The sequence below is a fragment of the Salvia miltiorrhiza genome, chromosome 1, assembly GCF_028751815.1.
Source record: "Salvia miltiorrhiza cultivar Shanhuang (shh) chromosome 1, IMPLAD_Smil_shh, whole genome shotgun sequence".
NCBI classification, from domain to species: Eukaryota; Viridiplantae; Streptophyta; class Magnoliopsida; order Lamiales; family Lamiaceae; genus Salvia; species Salvia miltiorrhiza.
This window is the reverse complement of record NC_080387.1, coordinates 32,479,338-32,504,202: the sequence shown is the minus strand read 5'-3', so window position 1 is coordinate 32,504,202 and position 24,865 is coordinate 32,479,338. Positions and strand designations below refer to the sequence as shown.

The window sequence follows — 24,865 nt, the reverse complement described above, 5'->3', positions numbered from 1 at the left end:
CTCTACTATATTTCTTTTTGAGTGATTTGATATTCATGAGGTCGTGATATTACGTGTGTCATATGTGACAAATGATAGAAGGCACTAGGGTAGCCCATTTGGCCTGCGTTTCATTGTCTACCCATACATTAACCACTAGTGAGCCATTTTTGAAGCCTTGACCATTTTTTTGTTCTTATTAGTCACTAAATAATTAGCCAATGCCTGTTTTGGACTCTCTCTTTGGCCCAGTGATGCATGTCTAATTTTGAACTTCATTCCATTAATTACTAGAGAAAGTTAAGATGTTGTGCAATTCCATCACAAACAACAGAAAATTAGTTCAAGAATGAAGTAGTAATCTAAGTTATGGAGTTGGCAACCACTGATATATATATGGTTGAGTTATCATAAAAATCACATTTACGAGTAGAATTAAGAATCAATCTACACCCCACATCAATGACAAATGTAAGGTCACAATTTAATTTAATTTTTTGCATAGTAAAAAGTATTTCAATTTCCATTTTTTCACCCCCAAAATAGGGATTACAGTTTTACCGCTTCAAGCCAAAAAAAATCTGTCTCCATATATTTCACCCCCAAAATAGGGATAATTAACCTTAGGATAATTATCCGTATTAAAAAAAAATTAATTGATTATAGTGAAGCATTACTGCTAATAAATAAAAATAAAGGAATAAAATTAATTATAAGTAATCACAATAAAATATAGATTTTTATTTGAAGCATTACTGAGGCATTTTTAGTTTTTTTTTATGTTTTAGCCAGGGGATTTTTTAGGACAATAACTTATGTTGATTTGAAAATTAAGATAAAAATTTTCGGATTTGTAAAAATAGGACACTAATTTTTTTTTAGAGTAAAATAGGACACTAATTAATAAACGTCACAAAAATAGGACATTTCTCGGCCGATAATTGGCCGAAAAATGTCCTGTGGATGCAACATTTATTAATTAGTGTCCTATTTTACTCTAAAAAAAATTAGTGTCCTATTTTTACAAGCTCGAAAGTTATTGTCCTAATTTCCAAATCAATTTAAGTTACTGTCCTAAAAAATCCTCGACTCGCTAATTTAACATTAGATTTAATTTAGTTACCGTGGTCCGATTTGACTTTTATTAGTAAATCCTCAAACATAAGTAATAAAAAATCTGTTTAGTCTTAATAATGCTAGTGAACTGTCTTCAATACAATGAAGAAATTTAAGTGCTAAAATATTTATTTAACAAAAAACTGTGTCTATCATGATGCACTGTGTATCCACTTGAACTAGGATTCACTAGCTTATTTCCAATTAGCTTTTATTACTTTCTTGTTAGAATTTATTATGATTTAATTAAAGTAAATGTATCGTGTATCCAAAGGCATTAACTTAAGAGTGTCATATTTCTTTGTAGGCTAGATTGGGACAGTCTTTAATTGATCTACATTTAAAATTAAGAAGGGTTAATGTCCTGTAAAATTATAAATTTGGGGCATACTCTGATTGTACCTCTAATAAAATATTTTATATATAAAGATTATGCGTATAAATATATGAATTTTTAATTATTTTTTATTTTAACTACGTGAACAGTTGTTGGCCAAAAGCAGAATGACGTGGTGGCTTCATTGGCGGCGACACCGAAATAACTCGTTCATTTTAATATGAAACGACGTCGTTTAACTTATTAACATTGATATTTGGGGATTGAAATTAAAACAATAAAAAAATTACTACTTACAGTAGTTCCACTTTACAAAAAATTAATGTAATAGTGTAATAAATTAATGGTGACAAGAACCAGTACACAACCTTGACTATAGGATGGGATATTGTATTTTACGCTGTGAAGCGCCAACCCTGATTCAAACGCCAGCATCATATAGGCCAGGTCTGCCATAGGAAGGACCAAATAATTTCTTTTGTGAGTTCCACAATAGGTATAGACACCCGAATGCCAACGTTCTCTAGTGGAATAAATTAATATTTATGAATTAATTATGATTTGAGTTGATCATTCTAACTAATTTATTTGAGGCTCATCTTTATTTTTTGTAATTGATCCTTGGACTGGCCAAAAGTATCCTGAACCCAATAGAAGAGAAATAGCTCAACTCATAAGTCAGGCCCATATCATGTATTTATAATTATAAAAACAGATCAACTCTTAGAACAATACATACGTAATTTCAAATTACAGAAAACTAGGTTTCGATGAAAGCTGAGCGGTGCATGTTGAGTGGGACTTTTCTTTGATACAAGTACCATAATTTGAGTAACATTTTGTGAAATTAACCCCTAATTCTTGTCTTCCTATAAGTAGAGATTATTTCATCTTTAAACATAACATTATTGAAATTGAAAATATGACATAATATCCTACAAATTACTGACTTTTAATCAAATTCTAATTTTACACACCAACTTCAAAATATAATCACATCAACTTAAAAATATAATCATCTGACAACAATTGAACTTTTATTTAATCATTTTCGTATGAAATTACACATAATTAACTGAAATCAATTTAAATCCTAACTGCTCACCATTTGGGTGTTTGTTTAAAAAAAACTGAAATCAATTTAAACAAAAGGAAAAACGATCATGTTAGCATTAAATTAGATCGGAATCTAACTCGTTAAATTGAACTGGAATCCAACTTGATATCATGAGTTTAAAAGTTCGATAATTATATTTTAAACTGGCATGCAAAATCAAAATTAGTCAAAGTTCAATAATTTACAAACTATTATCCTTAAAAATAAACTATATCTTTATTTTTATTTTAAAAAAAAAAACAGACAAAAAATTGAAATAATAGCATAGTTAGGGATGGAAAATCGGGTATACCCGACACCCGAGAAATTAGGGTATCGGGTCGGGATCGGGTTTTAGGGGCAAGAAATGATCGGGTATCAGATATACCCAAATTACTCGATATTAAATATAATTACTTTTTCAATTAAAAAACACTCATTTTAATCTTGTTATTGGAAGGTCTGGCTAGATGTATTAATTCATCTAGTGTTGGTAGCATCTCTTTGTGTTTCATTTATATTGATTTAGGCAAGCATTGGTAGAAATCATAAAATACAAACCTTGTAGTTTGGAAAGTAATCTAATACTCTCTTTATCCACGATAAGTGTGATTTTTTGTCATTTTCTGTCACAACCCACTATCCCAATGACGGGTTAACCGGGGTTATGACTTAGGGTGAACAATAAGAAATGGAAATGGACAATTACTTAATATTAAAGTATATGGAGATGTCACTCATAGATAAAATGCTAGGATCATATATGATTATTTGGATACTTATAAAACACATACATAAATGAGAACTGATTAAGGTGGGTTACCCAATAACACGTATCCCAACTTCATAACATAGAGCTATCCTAATCAAAGTATTTTGCAGCGGAAAACGTGTGAGATATACATATGAAGATGTATACTCAAGGTTACATTTCTTGAAATGATCAAAGGAACACCTGCTCAACACCATTCCATTCCATCAGCTGCTCAACCTGCACATTTAGAAATACATGCAGGGCTGAGTATAAAAATACTCAGTGGGCACGTATGCCTAAGTATAAAAATACATGCTCAAAACTGTAAATTGTCATACCATCATAAACAGTACAGCAAGGGAGTTTTTCGCTAAAAGGCCCAAGCTTACTAAGTTCATTTGTGATTCTTAAAGTTCGTCTGCAGACTAAGTTCTCTTGTAATCTATCATATCTGGAACTTTGTGCCGGAGAGGTGGCCACCTCTCACGGTCACTTGACCGGCCAACCCGCTAGATGACTCACGGTCACTGGTGTACACTAGCCCTGGCAGGATAGCTATCAACTGCTCAGGACCCGAATTCGATTGCATCATTGGCAAAGCCAAAGCAGATAGATATCATACTAAAATTTAAACATTTTATGGCAAGACAATACTTGAAATAACTTTAACTCAGAGATTTTGTCATGAAATAACTTGCTTGAACGTAACATTTAAACTCATTTGATATATATGAAAGTAATGCCCACCTGATTAGGCAATGCCTGTCGTTTATTCTTAACTCTAAATCGGTATAGCAGTGTTACTCCTCACGATCCACAAAGCCTACAAGAAATCTATAATCTTAATAGGTCTCCTGAATCTAATATTAAGTTATAGTGTAGTGCTTATCATCCTATGATTCACTTAGCCGGGTTTTGAAAATTTAATAAATAAATAATTGAAAACTAAATTCTTGAGTTAAGGACACCAACAATATCCATACTCGATTTTCTTAAATAATTGGATTTATAAATAAAACCAATTAAATCATAAATACTTTTATTGCATGATGCAAATGCATACTTAACATATGGTAAGTAATTACTTAAAATATGCACATAATAATAATATAATATTATTATGCAAATCATCTCATGTTTAATCGTATATGCACATAATAATAATATTATTATTATGCAAATTATTCTTTAAATAAAACTATTTAATAGTTCAATTAATTAATATAAGTATAGTCCATTTAATAAAATAATGCAGTCCATTTACTAAAAAAAATCTGCACAATCCAAGTAACAAGGCCCAGCTGTTTTAATTAAATAAACTGAGCCCAAGTTACTAAATAAAAATCAACCCAACCAGTTAAAAATAGAAATTCAGCCCAACATAAAGAAATAACCCGGCCCAACCCTCGGCCCAACACCCCAAGCCCAAACCTAGCCCATCATTTAACACCCTCACACACAAACACACGCATATACTCACACACAAAGCTGCGCGCAGCAGCACGCTCCCCCTCCCCCTCCCCCTTCTTCCTTTCTCCGTTCACGCCGCCCACCGTGGAGCTCGCCGGAGGAGCAGCAGCGACAAGCCGCGCCACCCTCGGCTTTCTACACACACCAGGACACATAGACGGAGGTAGCACGCAGACGCCGTCCGCCGACTCTCTCTCTCAAAACTCCGGTGGTAAATAAAGCCCTCAGGCTGTCGCCGATCGTGCCCTTCATCTCCAGCCGAAACCCGCCGACGCGGTCTCTCTCTCTCTCCGGCGAAGCAGCAGAGTCCGCCGCAGACCTGACGCTCGTTTCCTCTCGCTGAACAGATCCGACACCCATTTCCCAACTCTCTCTCTGCTCCGTCGAATCTCCTCCGGCCGTGGCCGAGCAGCAGCGGCACTACCGCCGTACCCTGCCTCCCTCCGCTGAACTTTGGCCGACGGCAGCAGCTTCATGCCGCCACCATCGCCGCCCTCTTCTCTCCCTCGGAACTCTCTCTGTGACTCCCACCGACGAGCAGCAGCCGGAGCCGCCCGTCGGAGCCCTAGGTTCGGCCTCCTCTCCTCTCGGCCTTCAAGCGACTGCAGCAGCGAGGCTGCCGCCGACCGAGACTCCCATCTCTCACTCTCTCTGTGACAGTGGCCAATCACCACCACCACCAGACGGACAGCAGCGATGAGCCGCCACCGACCGCATCTGCCTCCTTCCACCCTCAACTCAACTCATCAGCAGACACACAAACACAACAAGCAAAACCAAAACTCAAAACTCCTTTCCTCTTTCTTTTAAAACAGTCATGCTTCATATACGTATACATACACAGATTGTACTTATCATGCCAGTAACTTGACATCAATATAACGTGTATGCATTTTGTTTTGATCTGGTGTGATGGATGTATGAACAATTATGTGAGTTATGCGCCTCTACATGTATGTCTGCAATGGTGTGTGTTGGGTCTCCAATTGGAGTTTTGATTTGAAAGCAATGATTGAGGGAAAATAGTTGTAACTAGAATACATAATTTGAATGTTTTAAAGAAGTAAAACCTTTAGAACGAAGTTGCTGGTTCGTTAATCTGGTGCACCACAAACTGGCCTGCTCGAAATATTTAGTGGAGGAAAAACTAAAGTTGAGCTTCTGGTTGCTTGATCTTTCACAACGAATGAGTAAAATGATTATAGATAGAAGAAAAATCTGATTTGTTGGAGTGAGATTTGTAATTGTATGGCTTGTGCACTGTAGTTGATGGTAAGGGTTGAAAAAAAAAATCATGATAATGATGGCAGCAGCTTATTTTGACAAGGAGTAGGTGGCGTATATAAGGTTAGGGAGGAAGCATGCTGATCATGGGAAGACATGATGATAGATGACAAGCGGTAGCATGTGCTCATAGAATAATTTAAACTAAGGCTCGAAATGTGAATAATTAAATCAAGCACACATAAATAACTGAAGACTTCAATTAAAATCTCTATAATATTGAAAATTTTGGATATGTAAAAATTCTTTAAAGTTTGCTAATTGAAATACTAGTGCAAATACTCAATTTACATAAATATGAGATGCACAAGAATTTAAATAACATAAACTTTCAAAATTTATTTTTGTTGGAATTAAAGTAAATTCATTTTCTTTTATTTGGCGTGAATCATCTTAAATTCTAAGTTTGAAATCTACTCTAAATTTAGCTAGGGAAAAACGGGGCGTTACATTCCTCCCTCCTTATAAAAATTCCGTCCTCGGAATTGCATATCTGGTATTCTATCTTGTGATACTAGTCATTCGTTTCATTCATCTCTTTTGTGGCCTTTTCCATCCTGTGATGGTTCCACTACATGACGAGAACAATATTATTGCCTCGTAAAACTTGAATCTTGCGATCAAGTATCTAGACTGATTTCTCATCACAACTTAGGTCCTTGCTAGGACTACTTTATCTTACTTAATCACATGCTTTCTTAATTGCGAGGTGTTATACGTATTGTATACATCCACAATACTTGGTGGCAGAGCCAACTTATAGGCTACAAAGGCCTAACTTGTCTAGGATCTCAAAAGGTCCTATATAACAGGGTCGTAACTTGCCCCTCTTTTCGAAACGTATAACTCCCTTTGAGGGAGAGACTTTGAGGAAAACTCGATCCCCAACATTAAATTCTAATTCCGATCGGCGTTTATCGGCGTAAGGTTTTTGTCTATCTTGAGTTTCTTTGATTCTTTGCTTGATGTGGTTGACTTTCTCAATCATCTGTTGGACCAGTTCAGGACCTAACAACATTCTTTCACCCACTTCATCTTAGTAAAGTGGTGAACTACCTTAATTGTTTCCTTCGTCCTAAGTCACCTTCTCAGATTTGACTAGGAAATTCTAACATCAAACTTTTCTCATTATCTTGGTAACTTTCACTTAAAGATTAATGGCACTCCTTCTGCCATGTAAACTCATTTTCTCATTTCCAAATGATTATTTAATGGGGTTTCTAAATTTCCATTGTGGTGGCGTTCCAACTTTATTCTTGCTGTAGCTTCTGGCACTTTAGCCAAAGCATTCACTCTCTTAGCTTGAGCCTACTAGCCTTGGGGTTGGGTTATACCTTAAGTTTAGTTCTAGTGCTTTCCTTCCATTTCCTTTTTCTTTACCTCCATCTTGAGGTGGTGTATATATCTTGTTTGTGCGTGAACTTTTTCCTTCTCCAATTGTTGTAGTGACTCGGTGGTGAGAGTCTCGTTCATTGCTTGTTCCTTTATAACATCTCCCTAGTTTACTAGGGGAATTGAAAATCTCATGCCGCGATTCATTTACGAACTCCTTTACGCATTTCTCATTATTCATTTATAAATGACTTAAATAAGCATTTTAAACTCCATTAAAAGGGAATTGATTTAAAACATTTTAATCCTTTTAAAATCCATACTCATAAAGCCTTAACTCATGCTCTATCTCATATTCTATCTCTTTACTCAACTCTATATGAACTCTCCACTCATCTCAAATCCTTAAGTTCAAGGATAGGTTTCAAGAAAATCATGGTACTAAGTCTCGATTTATCTCTCATATAAGGCTCGTCTAATCTCATTCAACACATAGATAACACAATCACATAAGGCACATAAGAAAACACAATCAAACATTATCAAAACATGCTCTGTTTTTACACTGACTCAACTTCAAAATCTAACTTGTTCTTACTCCGACACCCCCTGGACTCGAGACTCATACCAAAAGAAAGATCTTCGAGTCTATTTTCATATAAAAAAAGTAGAGAAAAAAAAAACTCCAAGTATTGTAGGGGATATGACTGTTTTACTACAGTCTACCATATTCGGCAGTTTTGAGCAATCGAAAACTTGGATTTTTAAACAAATAGTAAATGTTGTCAAACTGGGCTCAAATTTTGTGGATATCTAGCTAACACAATAAGGTTAATACCATAAAATTTTGGGAAGCTAGATCACACAGGAAGCTACTGAAATGAATGACTTTTTCCCTTGCTTTCTGAAACTCTCGGTAGTAATGTGCAGTTTCGGTTTTTGTATTTTATAAAAATAGTAAACAAAGTCCAAATGACTTGAAATTTTTCTGATGTTCTCAAGACTCATGTAGAGACTTGGTATAAAATGTTCAAAGCTTTTTGACATTGAAAAGAAAAAAAAAAACCGTCGATCACAGTAGATCAGTAGGCCTACAAAATTCACCAAAATCTCATCTCAAACTCTTAAAATACTCAACTCAACATTCCTTCAAGGAAACTCATCAAAGCTCATTTTAAACACATATAACACTCACAAACATTCAAGCACATTATAATGCTCATCATACTCAAATCTTGACTCTCTTCTTACATCATAACCTCAAATCTCTAGTAAAACGTTTCAATGAACGCATCATTAAAATTCTCTTCTCATTTTCATGTTCAAAATTACTCAAATACTCAAACACGATCTCATTCATCATATAAATCATTATACACATATAGATTCCCTTTTATCATGTACTAAACTCTAATAAAACTTCATGTATCATCATAAAACTCTTAATAAAACATGACAAACTTTCACATAATGGTCATAAAGCAATTAGACTTCATTTTATCAATCATCGACTTCTCAAAATATGAAAACTCAAAAACTCATACAAACTAAACTAAGTCAAAAATTTTCTTAGCCAACAAAAGACTTACTCAGACATAATTATACACTAATATCATGCTCAAATACGTATATCTTAAGCCAAAATCACTTAAATAACACATAGGCAAAAAGTCATAATTTTTATTAAACTAAACTCTTTTGAAAATATCACTAATCATGTATAACCTATTGATCAAATCATAGATCTAACATCCTAGGTTACCAATTAGCACAAATCAACATCATAAAACAAGATCACATATAGATACACATGTATGTCATCTTCTTCCTCAAACTAACACTTTTCATTTTTCACTTCTCAACCTCAAGCTTCAATCACATCCATCATTAATCATTTAGATCATCTCATAAACTCAAATCCATCATCAATACATCAATTGATCCATAGGATCTCAACATCCCAATTTTAGGTAAACTAACCTAATAGAAAAATCTATCTCATGGCTAATCATCAAGATATTCATATATATTAACTCAATAATCATCAATCATCATATAACTCAAGTCAATTCAAGAAAACAAACAACAAAATTTCGTAGGGTTTCAAGTCCCTAATTTTCGAAAAATTCATAGAAATAAGTTGGGTGATTTTCTTGCTCAATCATGATCATATACTCTCATCATACAATCTAGATCTATAAAAATAAGAATCACTTACCCAAGATTAAACAAAGATCAAAGTTTTCCTTTCTCACTCTTCAAACCAAACCCCACGGTCCTCTTGAAATCTTCAAGAATTGGAAGGGGTTTATGTTGATTTGGTGGAGGATTTGATCTTGATGTGAACTTGGAAGCTTTGGTGATTCATCTATGGTGATCTTTTGGAGCAAAATCGGAAGAGAGGGAGAGAAATTGAGAGTGGCCGAATGGTAAAGAAAATGAGGGAAATGAAGTGAATTTGTCTTGCTTAGGAAGGATGATTGGAGACCAAACACTATTCGCTATTTAATACTTGTCCCCCCCCCCTAAACCTACACACTAATCCCTTCCCTTCATCTTCATACCACACGTCCACTTCAAGTAAGGCTAAGGAAATTAATCACATGCTTATTAGATTAAAATAATCATGTGTGTGTAAGGTTGTGTAGTCTAGAATAAATAATGTGTTAAGCTACATTAATAAAATCATAAAAGACTAATTACTAATTAATGCAATGCTGTAACACAAAACTCTTGTGACCAATATTTAAAATAAATATGGCACTAATATTAGTGCACTCACTTAATTATAATATTCCTCATCATAGGAAAAATAATTTGAAAATATTTTGTTTGGAAAAATTTTCATAAACCGGCATTCTTTGCTTTCTCGATAAAAATAAACTGCACTTGCTTTGAAAACTTAATTAAAATTCCAAGTGCTAAAGTCATCAAATAAAAATCATAATAACTTGCTCACAATGACATACGTAACAAAACTCACATAATCAATCAGTCACGTGATTTCACATAATATCACGTCAAAGCAGTCGGCAAACACAGACCAACTAGACGTCTCTCCGACCGATTCTTTTTTTTTTTTTTTAAGGTTTTTCACTCTTTCTTTCTCGACTCTATTTTCAACTCATTATTCCTATTTTCTTAATAGAACAATCAATCTCTCTGACAACTCAGTACTCTCAATAGTGTTAAGACACTATCTCACAACATAGGGAAAAGTACGGGGTGTTACATGTACTATCAAATTTAGATAAAATTCATGACTTCATGCATAATTTAAAATTCATGTGGCTCATACACTTAACTCACCAATTATAACTTATGCACCACATTTATAAAAATTTTCCTTTAACTAAGCACATTAAAACACATATATAACGATTAAATCACATCAGATAAATCAAACCAGTTTTTATTATAAATGGATGCCGAACCCTAATTATTAATAATTAAGCCCTTAATCAGGGATTAAAAGTCGGGGTATGACATACTATCCACTTTAAAAGAAATTTCGTCACGAAATTTGTACCACATAAAATAATTATGGGTACTTCTCCTTCATGCTAGAATCGAGTTCCCACATCGCCTTTTCTTGATCATGGTGCTTCCAAAGAACTATTACTAAGGGTATCGACTTATTCCTTAGTACTTTAACTTTCCGATCTAGAATAGATTCGGGTCTCTCCTCATATCAATTGGATTCCCAATTCCAATTTATATACACGAGATTTACTTGAGAATAAGTTCCCTCGTTCTTTTGCGGCAGTTCATTGCTTCTACCTCATTCCAAAGGCTCATCTACGGGGTATTCTATTTTCCAAAGACCAAAATGGTCATCAACCCATTTCTTGTTACCTACACATGCACAACAACTTTCCTATGAATCTATCTTAAAACTATCATAGACCAATTAACTTAAGTCCTCGTACTCGAACACTATATTACGGTCTTAGCTTAAACTCTGAATTTCTATCATAATGAGTGGTCGATATCACTAATAGGACAAAGACTAATCTCAACTAATCACAATGAGACATAATTATATGAAGCCATAGTTTGGGTAGTATACTACATCGGTAGACTAACACTTCTTGGTCTTATCAAACAAGGGGATCTATTATGACAACTCACGAGTTGCAAGGCTCAAACTCAACACAACATCAAAGCAAGGTGTTGTAGAAATTGTTCAAGAGAATCAAAAGAATGACCAGAGGGTATGAAATGATTAACTACTAGGTCGAACAAAATGACCTCGAGTATGAACCCATCTGGCTTTTCAACCGAAAGTTGAAACACATGGGTTTTCAACCCAAAAGACGTCTACTGAGATTTGGATCATGTGGACTGGCCAGGTCCAACATCATCACCTCCCAGTCACACGAGAAACATCGTCCCGAACTTGAAGGGCCATGAACATACTATATATAACAAAACATAAGTTCATTATGACAACTAAACTTATCTTAAGGTTCCCTATCCTATTGATCTCAAACCCCAAACCTCTCTTAAGACATATACACACAGACATACGTACACAAGCAAAACATACTATTCATAAAATCTATCATGTAGCAAAAGTCGATTTGATATTCCATCGTACTTGAACATTCGAACGTAGAGACTATAGTTCAACCTTTGATGCAACGTTTACCTTGAATTTGTCTTGTATCGTCATTCTGTGCTTTTCCTTTACCTCGTACATATCTTTTCATTCCTCTTTGTAGTTCAAAAGAACCATCATTTTCTTAAGGGAGCTGAGACATTCTAAGTTCTCTTTCATTCTTCTAAATCATCACCTTAAGAATCTAGATTGTAGAGATATCCTACTAATCTAGTAGTCTATGTTCTTTTGAAATTATGATCATGAATCTTATAGCAATCTATGTTCTCTGGGAAAATATATGTCACTTTTCTATCATTCATCTGATCATAACATCATAGACTGCGAAAATATGCCATGAAAGGCAAAACATTCAACATTTCATCATAACATGCTCTTCACATAAACATATTCATGAAGCATTTTAGAACATTAACATCTTTAAAACGTTGGAACTGCAGTTACCTTCTTTCCTTGATTGAGCACGATGCAATGGAGTGTTGAGCGGTGCCATATGAACCCATGTAAGTATAAAGAATCAAACTAGACTCGACTCTTTAGAATAAGGTTTCTAGGGCCAAAGCGAACGAACCGCTCTGATGCCACTCTGTCACAGCCCACTATCCCAATGACGGGTTAACCGGGGTTATGACTTAGGGTGAACAATAAGAAATGGAAATGGACAATTACTTAACATTAAAGTATATGGAGATGTCACTCATAGATAAAATGCTAGGATCATATATGATTATTTGGATACTTATAAAACACATACATAAATGAGAACTGATTAAGGTGGGTTACCCAATAACACGTATCCCAACTTCATAACATAGAGCTATCCTAATCAAAGTATTTTGCAGCGGAAAACGTGTGAGATATACATATGAAGATGTATACTCAAGGTTACATTTCTTGAAATGATCAAAGGAACACCTGCTCAACACCATTCCATTCCATCAGCTGCTCAACCTGCACATTTAGAAATACATGCAGGGCTGAGTATAAAAATACTCAGTGGGCACGTATGCCTAAGTATAAAAATACATGCTCAAAACTGTAAATTGTCATGCCATCATAAACAGTACAGCAAGGGAGTTTTTCATGAAATAACTTGCTTGAACGTAACATTTAAACTCATTTGATATATATGAAAGTAATGCCCACCTGGTTAGGCAATGCCTGTCGTTTATTCTTAACTCTAAATCGGTATAGCAGTGTTACTCCTCACGATCCACAAAGCCTACAAGAAATCTATATCTTAATAGGTCTCCTGAATCTAATATTAAGTTATAGTGTAGTGCTTATCATCCTATGATTCACTTAGCCGGGTTTTGAAAATTTAATAAATAAATAATTGAAAACTAAATTCTTGAGTTAAGGACACCAACAATATCCATACTCGATTTTCTTAAATAATTGGATTTATAAATAAAACCAATTAAATCATAAATACTTTTATTGCATGATGCAAATGCATACTTAACATATGGTAAGTAATTACTTAAAATATGCACATAATAATAATATAATATTATTATGCAAATCATCTCATGTTTAATCGTATATGCACATAATAATAATATTATTATTATGCAAATTATTCTTTAAATAAAACTATTTAATAGTTCAATTAATTAATATAAGTATAGTCCATTTAATAAAATAATGCAGTCCATTTACTAAAAAAAATCTGCACAATCCAAGTAACAAGGCCCAGCTGTTTTAATTAAATAAACTGAGCCCAAGTTACTAAATAAAAATCAGCCCAACCAGTTAAAATAGAAATTCAGCCCAACATAAAGAAATAACCCGGCCCAACCCTCGGCCCAACACCCCAAGCCCAAACCTAGCCCATCATTTAACACCCTCACACACAAACACACGCATATACTCACACACAAAGCTGCGCGCAGCAGCACGCTCCCCCTCCCCCTTCTTCCTTTCTCCGTTCACGCCGCCCACCGTGGAGCTCGCCGGAGGAGCAGCAGCGACAAGCCGCGCCACCCTCGGCTTTCTACACACACCAGGACACATAGACGGAGGTAGCACGCAGCCGCCGTCCGCCGACTCTCTCTCTCAAAACTCCGGTGGTAAATAAAGCCCTCAGGCTGTCGCCGATCGTGCCCTTCATCTCCAGCCGAAACCCGCCGACGCGGTCTCTCTCTCTCTCCGGCGAAGCAGCAGAGTCCGCCGCAGACCCGACGCTCGTTTCCTCTCGCTGAACAGATCCGACACCCATTTCCCAACTCTCTCTCTGCTCCGTCGAATCTCCTCCGGCCGTGGCCGAGCAGCAGCGGCACTACCGCCGTACCCTGCCTCCCTCCGCTGAACTTTGGCCGACGGCAGCAGCTTCATGCCGCCACCATCGCCGCCCTCTTCTCTCCCTCGGAACTCTCTCTGTGACTCCCACCGACGAGCAGCAGCCGGAGCCACCCGTCGGAGCCCTAGGTTCGGCCTCCTCTCCTCTCGGCCTTCCGGCGACTGCAGCAGCGAGGCTGCCGCCGACCGAGACTCCCATCTCTCACTCTCTCTGTGACAGTGGCCAATCACCACCACCACCAGACGGACAGCAGCGATGAGCCGCCGCCGACCGCATCTGCCTCCTTCCACCCTCAACTCAACTCATCAGCAGACACACAAACACAACAAGCAAAACCAAAACTCAAAACTCCTTTCCTCTTTCTTTTAAAACAGTCATGCTTCATATACGTATACATACACAGATTGTACTTATCATGCCAGTAACTTGACATCAATATAACGTGTATGCATTTTGTTTTGATCTGGTGTGATGGATGTATGAACAATTATGTGAGTTATGCGCCTCTACATGTATGTCTGCAATGGTGTGTGTTGGGTCTCCAATTGGAGTTTTGATTTGAAAGCAATGATTGAGGGAAAATAGTTGTAACTAGAATACATAAGTTGAATGTTTTAAAGAAGTAAAACCTTTAGAACGAAGTTGCTGGTTCGTTAATCTGGTGCACCACAAACTTGGCCTGCTCGAAATATTTAGTGGAGGAAAAACTAAAGTTGAGCTTCTGGTTGCTTGATCTTTCACAACGAATGAGTAAAATGATTATAGATAGAAGAAAAATCTGATTTGTTGGAGTGAGATTTGTAATTGTATGGCTTGTGCACTGTAGTTGATGGTAAGGGTTGAAAAAAAAAATCATGATAATGATGGCAACAGCTTATTTTGACAAGGAGTAGGTGGCGATATAAGGTGAGGGAGGAAGCATGCTGATCATGGGAAGACATGATGATAGATGACAAGTGGTAGCATGTGCTCATAGAATAATTTAAACTAAGGCTCGAAATGTGAATAATTAAATCAAGCACACATAAATAACTGAAGACTTCAATTAAAATCTCTATAATATTGAAAATTTTGGATATGTAAAAATCCTTTAAAGTTTGCTAATTGAAATACTAGTGCAAATACTCAATTTACATAAATATGAGATGCACAAGAATTTAAATAACATAAACTTTCAAAATTTATTTTTGTTGGAATTAAAGTAAATTCATTTTCTTTTATTTGGCGTGAATCATCTTAAATTCTAAGTTTGAAATCTACTCTAAATTTAGCTAGGGAAAAGCGGGGCGTTACATTTTCGTTCGTCCATAATAATTGTTGTCTTTCCATTTTAGTACACTAGCAGAATGAACGTACGTTGTACTGTACGTGTAATTAATGTTATTTTAATTGGTAATAAAAAAATCTATTAATTCATTACTTTTATTAGATAATTTTATTGGATGAATATATTTTTTTATAAGTCTTATCAATAGCTTATAGATATAAAGTATTCTTTATAAATTTGGGTGACAAATAAATGTATATCAAAATAGATTTATATTTTATAAATATAATAATAAATATATAATAGGGGTAAAATAGACAATTCAAAAGTTGTGTCTTAAACTGTCTTATGCTCTTTCTCTATTAGTATAGATATACTCTTATTTATCTCATTCACACACAATATTTACAAAAAACTCATCTCACAAACCATTCATTTATTATTCTCTCTCTATGTCTCGTCGAAAGTGAGACATTTCTTTCGAAAACAAAATTTAAGGAGTGAGTGTTTAGTTGTTTGGGTATGTTTTTAATTTTATAGATGAATAATTAGATGTCAAACTAATAGTTTTCAAATTTATTATTTTAATAAGCTGATTAATTTTTTTAATAATCTGATTATAATTTTTAATTAATGATTTTTAAAAAAATAATTAAAAAACAACCCTCCTTCCCAAACATCCTGAACCTGTCTTCTTTCCCTCACCCCCAAAATCCCCAGCCACCTCCCTCCAACCACCCAAAATTGAAATCTTAGCATTGCCTCCCAAATTTTGCCTATGATACGAGCTTTCCTAAGCAGCAGTATCCCCAATATCTTCACGAAATTTGTCACGACCGGCCCTAATTAAGGATAATTAAGCCGAGGAAACCGTGACTAATGGAGGGAGATTAGGAGCGGGGTAGAAAGGGGGATAATCAAACAAGGAAGGATCGCATTTCATCATTTTTTTATAAAAGGGATATTTATAATATAACGGAGGTTTAGTCGTATAGACTCAAATAACTAGTAAGTTCGGATAACTTCCGACTTAGCCAAAATAACATAAAACTTCTGAGTACGCAGCGGAATAAGGTTCTGATTACATGTATGAAGACATGTATCCCTAGAGTTCATTAATACATAATAAGACAAAAGAGTCCCGCTCGTCACTTCATCACCATCGGCAGCTACTCAACCTGCACATTTAGAAATATATGCAGGGCTGAGTACAAAAGTACTCAGTGGGCACGTATGCCTAAGTATAAAAATACATGCTTCAAAACTGTTAATTGTCATGCCATCATAAACAGTACAACAAGGGAGTTTTTCGCTAAAAAGGCCCAAGCTTACTAAGTTCATTTGTGATTCTTAAAGTTCGACTGCAGTCTAAGTTCTCTTGTAATCTATCATATCTGAAACTGTGTGCCGGAGAGGTGGCCACCTCTCACGGTCACTTGACCGGCCAACCCGCTAGATGACTCACGGTCACTGGTGTACACTAGCCCTGGCAGGATAGCTATCAACTGCTCAGGACCCGAATTCGATTGCATCATTGGCAAAGCCAAAGCAGATAGATATCATACTAAAATTTAAACATTTTATGGCAAGACAATACTTGAAATAACTTTAACTCAGAGATTTTGTCATGAAATAACTTGCTTGAACGTAACATTTAAACTCATTTGATATATATGAAAGTAATGCCCACCTGATAGAAACTTTTTGTGGTACAATAGCTCCTTGTCTGATTATTAATCTCGTGCTTGACCTTTATTACGAGAATATAAATAAGATACTGCTCGAGCAAAATCCTCAAATAATGAGAATATGAAATTAACGATGCATGGTCCTCTTATGCATGAATTATTATTCTGAAATAATAACCAGGGAATTTCTATTGTTAATCCAGGCTTATTGGATTTAAACAAAAGCTAAGTCTCGTCTCATGAAGCCGGATAATTAACTAAAATTAATCCGTTCTTTGCAGGGTGTTCTAATCCGCCGATTAAATAAACCACGCTCCTCGTAGTCGATAGAAAAGAATAAATAAATACTTCGACTTACTCGCTTTTATCCTCGTAAAACTCAATCGGGCTTAATAAATAGGAGAAAGTACTGTTGTAGGTTTAAATAAATAAAAAGGCTCAACATAAGGCCGCCTAATAATTAATATGAAAGGCTCAATTGAAATAATTCGTTGGCTTAAGTAATTAAATAAATCTTGGCCCAATGAATAAATAATTGATTAGTTGGGATCAAATAATTAAATCAATCAAGGCCCAACTCAGATAATACAACAGCCCAATTAAAATAAAATGTAGTTGGGCTTTAATTATGAAGAAACTCTGCCCAAAGGAATTAAAGTGAAGCAGGCCTGAATAAAATAAAACAAGGCCCAATTGACTAAAAATAATAAAGCCCAACTGAAATTAAAATTATCAAAGGCCCATTCTTTCTCAAGGATCAGTCGGCCTACTCTCTCTCTCTTCTCAAACATCAGTCGAGCTCCTCCCTCAACATCAGTCGAGAACCTCTTCTCTCGAGATCAGTCGAGGCTTAACGCCGCCGCCGCCGTATCTTGCTCCTCGCGAGCTCCGCCGCGAACTGCTCCGGCGAGGACGGCGGCCAGCCGAGCCTTCTCCCTTCGTCTCATTTCTTCCTCCATTCGATTGTCAGTTTTGACTCACGATTTGAAGGTCGCCGTCGTCGCTGTAATTGGTGTCCGGCGAACGGCCATCGTCTGCGTCTCTGGGGCCGCCGCCTTCGTTCGTCCTCCCTCTTTCCTCAATTTAATGGGGGATCCCCAAATGAGGAGCCCTAATTCTCCCAAATCAGAAATCGCCGCCGCCGCTCCTGAAATCTTCGGCGACGTTGTCGCCTCAAGCCGGCGTTGCTCCGCCTGGAATCGCCACCTATTTTCTCCTTTGTGAAGTTGTCGCATCGATCGTTACTCTGGAATCGGCGAGGGTCACTGCATCGTCGTGTTGCCGACCCTGGCTCAGCGAGTTGTTGTTATCGCCGGGGTTCTCCCCTGACCTCATCCGGTGAGCAGCAGAATTCTGTCACCGTCGGCCCTATTCGATCCGGCCGAACACAGCGGTTGCGCCTCTTCTTCTCCTCGCGGTCAGCCAGCTTCAACCGTCCCCATTTAAAAGAAACATGTAGCTCGAATAAATCTCCCTCCCTTTCTAAATGCTAAGTTCAATACTTAAGTCTATGTGGAGTCTTGGTTTTTTTTTTGCTACTGATTTATGAGAGTTTTCTCATTGCCTTTATCTTAAGTGAAGAAAATATATACTGATTTCTGTATTATGCTAAGTCCCCTTAAGCATATATACTCGTTTGAATACTCTCTATTGTTTAACTGATCATGCTTGCTGGATGATGCGAAATGGATCGAATAAGTTGAGCTTAGTATATACCTTGTAATTGATGTTGGTTGGCTGTTGTGGTGTTAAATGAACTGGAACTCCTTGAAGTTTGGCAGAGCAATGAATGGAGTTTCTCTTTACTCTTTGGCGAATTTCTTAGTGGAGAATGGAGGTGAATGGAGGAAGGTTGCTGTTGAATTGTTTGCTTGAAAGAGTGCCTTAGTAGCTATACTTGAGTAATCTAAGGAATGGTACAACAGTAGGGTGGCTGATTTTGTTCCCACACGCATGCCTTTCCTTTTCTTTTCTTGATGTAGTAGGTAGGAAGTTTGGTTTGTTTTCTTGATGTAGTAGGTAGGAAATAGGGATGTAGTGAATAATAAGTTGTAAAGTTGTGATGTGATGAATAAAATAAATCATTCTCTGTTGGTAAATCTATATATGTTATTAATCTCGGGTCTTGCTAAAAATACAAAATACTCTAAAAATTCTCATATTTTGATTGCTGACTTCTCATCCATTAACATCGTGACTTGTAGAATAAATCTAAATTAAATCTGTAGATTTAATTCACTTCACAAGCTAAAATAAATCCACGACTCGAGTGATAAAGGTAAATACATAGAAATGATATTTCTATTGCAAGTAAAAAAAATAACTTGACTTTACTAAGTCAGTTATAAATCTAAAATTATAAATTATTGACTGGCTCAATAATTCGATTGCGATCATAACATGCAATTGCATTAAATTCAAATATCTAGGCTAACTTAACAGGAAATTAATCACTGGATTAAAAATAACTGAGGATGCAATAATTTAAATATCGCATTTACTAATCTTAATCATAAAATAAAATAGCGGGCTACTACATACTACCCCCCTTAACAAAAATTTCGTCCCGAAATTTGCATATTATCGCACCAGTTCTGATATCTTTCTAGCATCTTACATTTAAGCTTTCATGTAGCTTCTTCTTATCCATGGTGTCTTCATGAGATTTTTTTTTTTTTTTTACCAAAGTGATGAACTCGTTTCTAAGCGGTTGTTCTTAACGATCCAAGATGTCTTTTGGCTTTTCTTCATAGCTCAAATGTTGGCTAAGGATCATTTCGTTTTGGGTGGATCACGTTCTTTGAATCCAAAACATACTTCTTGAGTTGGGATATGCGAAACACATTGCGGACATTCCCAAACCTTGGCAGATACGCTAACCTATAAGCCACTAAGCTTATTTTCTCTAAAATTATAAATGATCCCACAAATTGGGTTCTACGCTTTCCTTTGACGCCAAACCTTGTTATCCCTTGGAGGGAGATATCTTTAGGTAGGCCTTGTCTCCTACTCGAAATGTAACTCAATTAGGCGGCATCAATATAAGATTGCTATCTGTGTAGTGCCTCTTCTATTCCTTCTCTAATATGACAGACTATCCCAATTATTTTACTGACTGTGTCTGGTCCTAAAATTCTCCTTTCACCTACTTCATCCCAGTAAAAAGGTGATCTATATTTTCTTCCATATAATGCCTCATAAGACGCTATATCGATGGTTGTTTGATGACTATTGTTTTAGGCAAACTCAATCAGACAACACTGATTCCCCACTTCCACCTCTGTCTAGTACTACTACTCTTAACATGTCTTGAGAGTCTAAATTGTTCTCTCAAACTTTCCATTTGTCTGTTGGTGGAAGGTGGTACTGAAATTTAGCTCTGTGCCTCACTCTTCCTGTAAGCTCGTCCAAAGTCTGGTTGTGAACTTCGAATATCAATCTGAAGCGTTTGATAGGGCATGTTGTGCAAGCTCACAATATCTTAGACATATAACTAAGCTAGCTTGTTGATTCGTATGAGATCGATATTTGTATAAAATGAGCATATTTCGTGAGTCGATCCACTATTACCCAAATGGCAGTGTCTTCTCTTTTCGACTTAGGTAAACTGGTCACGGGATCCATTGCAATGTGCTTCCATTTTCATTCCAGGATCTCCAATGGCTGTAACTTTCCATAGGGTCTTTGGTGCAAAGCATTCACCTGTTGGCACGTTAGGCATCTCTCCACAAATGAAGCTATATCTTTCTTCATACTTTCCCACCAGAATCTTCTTTCCAAGTCTTGGTACATTTTTGCGCTTCCCAGGTGGGCAGTATATGGCGTGTCATGAGCCTCACTCATTAATTATCTCGTCCTTGAGTTTCACATCGTGCGGGATATACAATCTTCTTCAAACACTAACGCATTATCCGACGTTCCATGGTAATGATGCCTTCCATTTATTCTAGTAGTTGAACCAATTCTGAACTCGTTCTATAACATCTTTCATGAGCCCCCCCCTCCGGAGTGAGGAGAATTCCAACTTAGATTGAGTCTTACGACTCAAGGCATCAGCTACTATGTTAGCCTTGTCTAGGTGGTAGTTAATACCACATTCATTGTCATTCACTAGTTCGAGCTATTTCTTTTTCGGCTCATGTTAAGATCCATTTGCTTGAAAAGTATTTCAGATCTTTATGTTCTATGAGTATTCGCACCTAAATCTATACAGGTGGTGTCTCTACTGCAACTAATTGTAGATCATAGGTTGGATAGTTCAATTCATGTGGTCTAAGCTATCGTGACGTGTATGCTATCACTTTTTCTTCTTGCGTTAGCACGTGACCAAATCCATTCTTGAATACGTCTATATAGATCACATATTCTTTATAAGCTTTTGGGACAGTTAACACTGATGCAGTAGTCAACCTTTCTTTGAGTTGTTGAAAGCCATTCTCACATTGTTCTGTCCAATAAAAATTTAATTCATTTCCTGAGTAATTACACCGTTGGTCTTGTTATTGGGAAAATCTTTCTATGAACCTCCTATAGTAACTTGCTAATCCCAAGAAATTTATGATCTCATTGGAGTTAGTAAACGGTCTCTGTTTGTGTACAACTCGTACTTTCTCATGGTCCACTTTGTCCCCTTTTGATGATACGATGTGCCCCAAAATCGTGACTTGATGAGGCCAAAATTTCCACTTGCTAAACTTGGCATAAGGATGTTTTGTCCTCCACATTCTGTAAGAAAGTTTTCAAGTGTTTCTCATGATCTTTCTCGTTCTTCGAGTAAATCAAGATATCGTCTATGAAAACTAAGACAAAGTTGTCTAAGTATGGGTGGAACACTCGGTTCATGAGGTCCATGAACTCGGCTGGTGCATTCGTCAATCCAATGACACCACTATGAACTCATATTGTCTATATCTGGTTCGGAAGACTGACTTAGGTACATCTTGTTAAATCTTTAGTTGATGGTACCTAGACCTTAAATCAATCTTTAAGAACACACCCGCTCCTCTGAGCTGTTCGAAAAAGTCGCCTATCCTCGACAGATGATACCTGCTCTTGAGTGTCACCTTGTTCAACTTTCTATAGTCTATACACATTCTCAATGTCCCATCCTTATTCTTTACAAAACGAATGGGTGTACCCCGGTGAAATGTCCAGAAAACATTTAGAAATTCTCGTATGATTGTCACGTCTCTTATGCCTTTCTTGGTTCCTGATTCCCCATGTAAATACACAGGGTAGGGTGGATATTCTTTCATCATCATCCATTTTTGCTTTAAGGGTGGAGATGATTGTCTCCCTCTACTCATGCAAATTTCAAAGAAACTTGTCGATTACTTTCCTCGGGGCAAAAAGAAATTTATCTTTCGTTGCAAAGGATAATGGCATAGTTCCCAACTAGCCAATCCATTATTACAGTTATATCTACATCTCCCGTCGGTATAACATATGAGTTGTCCACTACCACCTTGAGTAATTCTTCGTTCAAGTCTAAGTTCAAGCACACATGTTTTACTGTCGTCATTCCTCTTATTGGTGAGTATATACTCAGATCTGGGTTAGTTTTTTTTTTTTTTTTTTTTTTTTTTGTGTCTCAAGCAATTAAGGTATCTCACATACACTTCTATGGAAGTATGTATCACACCCGTATCAAAAACAGGGGTATCTTGTAACACGCCCATTCTTCGGTCTGTTTTTGTCTCATAGTGTAAGCCTTAGCATGATGGGGTCGTCCATTCTGTTGTTATTGTTGTTGATGTTGCTGCTACTAGCGTGGTTACTGCTCTTGGTGTGGTTGGGGCAGAGCTTGGATTGCTCACCGAAGCTGAGCTTGATCTGATGGGTTCAACCTTACACCCATCCCTTGTTGCTTAATCGGGCAACAATTTGCATAATGCCTCTCCTGGCTGCTATATAACCGCCATCACTGCCAGCCTTGCTGTCTTTCCCATGGTTCTCATTACACTTAGGGCAGGGCAGAACTCATTTACTAGTTATCCCCTATCATTGCCCGTGCCATGATGTCTTATTTGCGGTAATTATTACTGTTGTCCCCTTTTCTTTTTCCTTTGAAGTTCTGAGTTTGTACATGTAGATATGTTGGCCTAAGCGTCGTTACTGGTCTTTCTCTCAGCATTGTTGCCTCATTGCTACCTCAATGTCTATCGCTCTGCTATGCGATTCCGTGTAAGCTAATCTCATATGCCTACCCAAGCCATTCTGATCTCGTGCTTTAGATCGCCAAATAATTTCCTGTCACTTTCTCATTGGATCCACTTGTTCCAGCACATATCTAGACCTGTCGTAGAACATTCTACCGTACTGAGTTAATGTCTTCATTTCTTGCTTTGGATTGTAAAACTAAATTTCCTTATTCTAGCGAGAGCTTCTGGGCATATACTTATCATATATTCCCGTCTCAAACTGTTACCACATCATAATCTCCAATTGGTCTATTGTCATCGTCTTTCTCTGTGTTTCTCACTAGAGGTTAATTGAAAGGCCACGCAAGTCTGTGTAGCGCTAGAAATTGAAGATACGCTGAATAGCTTGTACCCAAGCCTCAGCCCCCGTTGAGTCTCCTGCTCCATTGAAGACAAATGGATTTTATCGTAGAAATAGTTCATCTATTCTACGTTTTGGTTGTATGGGTGGTGGGGCTATAGTTTGTTCCAGCCATGGTACTGGGCCTATTTCCTCATCTCAAGGAATTATTCCCCCTTTTCTTGGACACCTTCGTTTTAGTGTCTTTCCGATGAGTTGACATATAGTCATCAACGCCTTATATAAAAAAATATATTGATGTGTATCATCAATTCTGCTCAATGTTTCTTGATTCTCAATCTTGCTTATACTCTTTCTCATGCTAACATCTAAGTAAACGTGGCGGAAGTGACTTGCCGTAAAAGACCGATAAAGTTGCTATATAGACCCGGGAAAATCGCCTCGATGAGGACTTTTACATCAACATCTAGATCTAGATCTAGTGATCTATCCAAGTACTACTCATGATGAACTGGTTGTCTAGTAATGCCATCAGCAAGGAATTGGGTCACGGAACGCCCTGTGGATCAATGTTTCCGTACTAATACCAGTCAAAGTAGCTTAGCCAACATAAGGGCATACAAGAGCATCAAAATAGTCAACATCTCTGGAATACATAACAACATTCCACCAAATATATAAGAGGTGGTTTAGATGCATCTCGTGCTTGACCATTGGGTCGAGCTGTAAGTGTATGCCTGATTCACTCTGGGGAATACTCTTGCCTTTGGCTCGCATAAAATCTACTAACAATTAATAAGACACAATGATTGTCAAATAATAACCATAGGGTAGAAAGGAATTGACTAGAAGGTCAAAACAAGGTGACCTAATAGTCTAAACCCGTTTGGCTTTTCAGATGAAGGTTTAAATATATATAGGTTTAGAAACCCATATATGACGACTACTGAGATTTTGGTCATGTGGACTGGCCAGGTCCAACACAATTACTTCTCAGTCACACGAAAATTCTTTTTCGAACTTGGTAAGTCTTGATCATTGGCTGCAAAAGGTACCTCTGTTCTAGGATATCCACTTTTTCTTTAACATCAAAAATCTATCCTTGAGAATGTTCTGGA

General features: G+C 36.8%; 1 protein-coding gene and 1 long non-coding RNA gene across 2 annotated transcripts in view; one reads left to right on the top strand and one right to left on the bottom strand.

Moving 5' to 3' along the window:
* The window catches only part of LOC131020541 (uncharacterized), a 1,142,091-nt gene that overhangs the window by 412,932 nt on the left and 704,294 nt on the right, over window positions 1-24,865 (top strand). The window lies entirely within an intron of this gene.
* LOC131020828 (uncharacterized) lies at window positions 3,266-15,051 on the bottom strand. Its single transcript, XR_009100776.1, has 4 exons — window positions 14,921-15,051; window positions 13,136-13,211; window positions 4,030-4,105; window positions 3,266-3,519 (listed from the first exon to the last, which is right to left on the bottom strand). It is a non-coding gene; the product is annotated as an uncharacterized LOC131020828 (long non-coding RNA).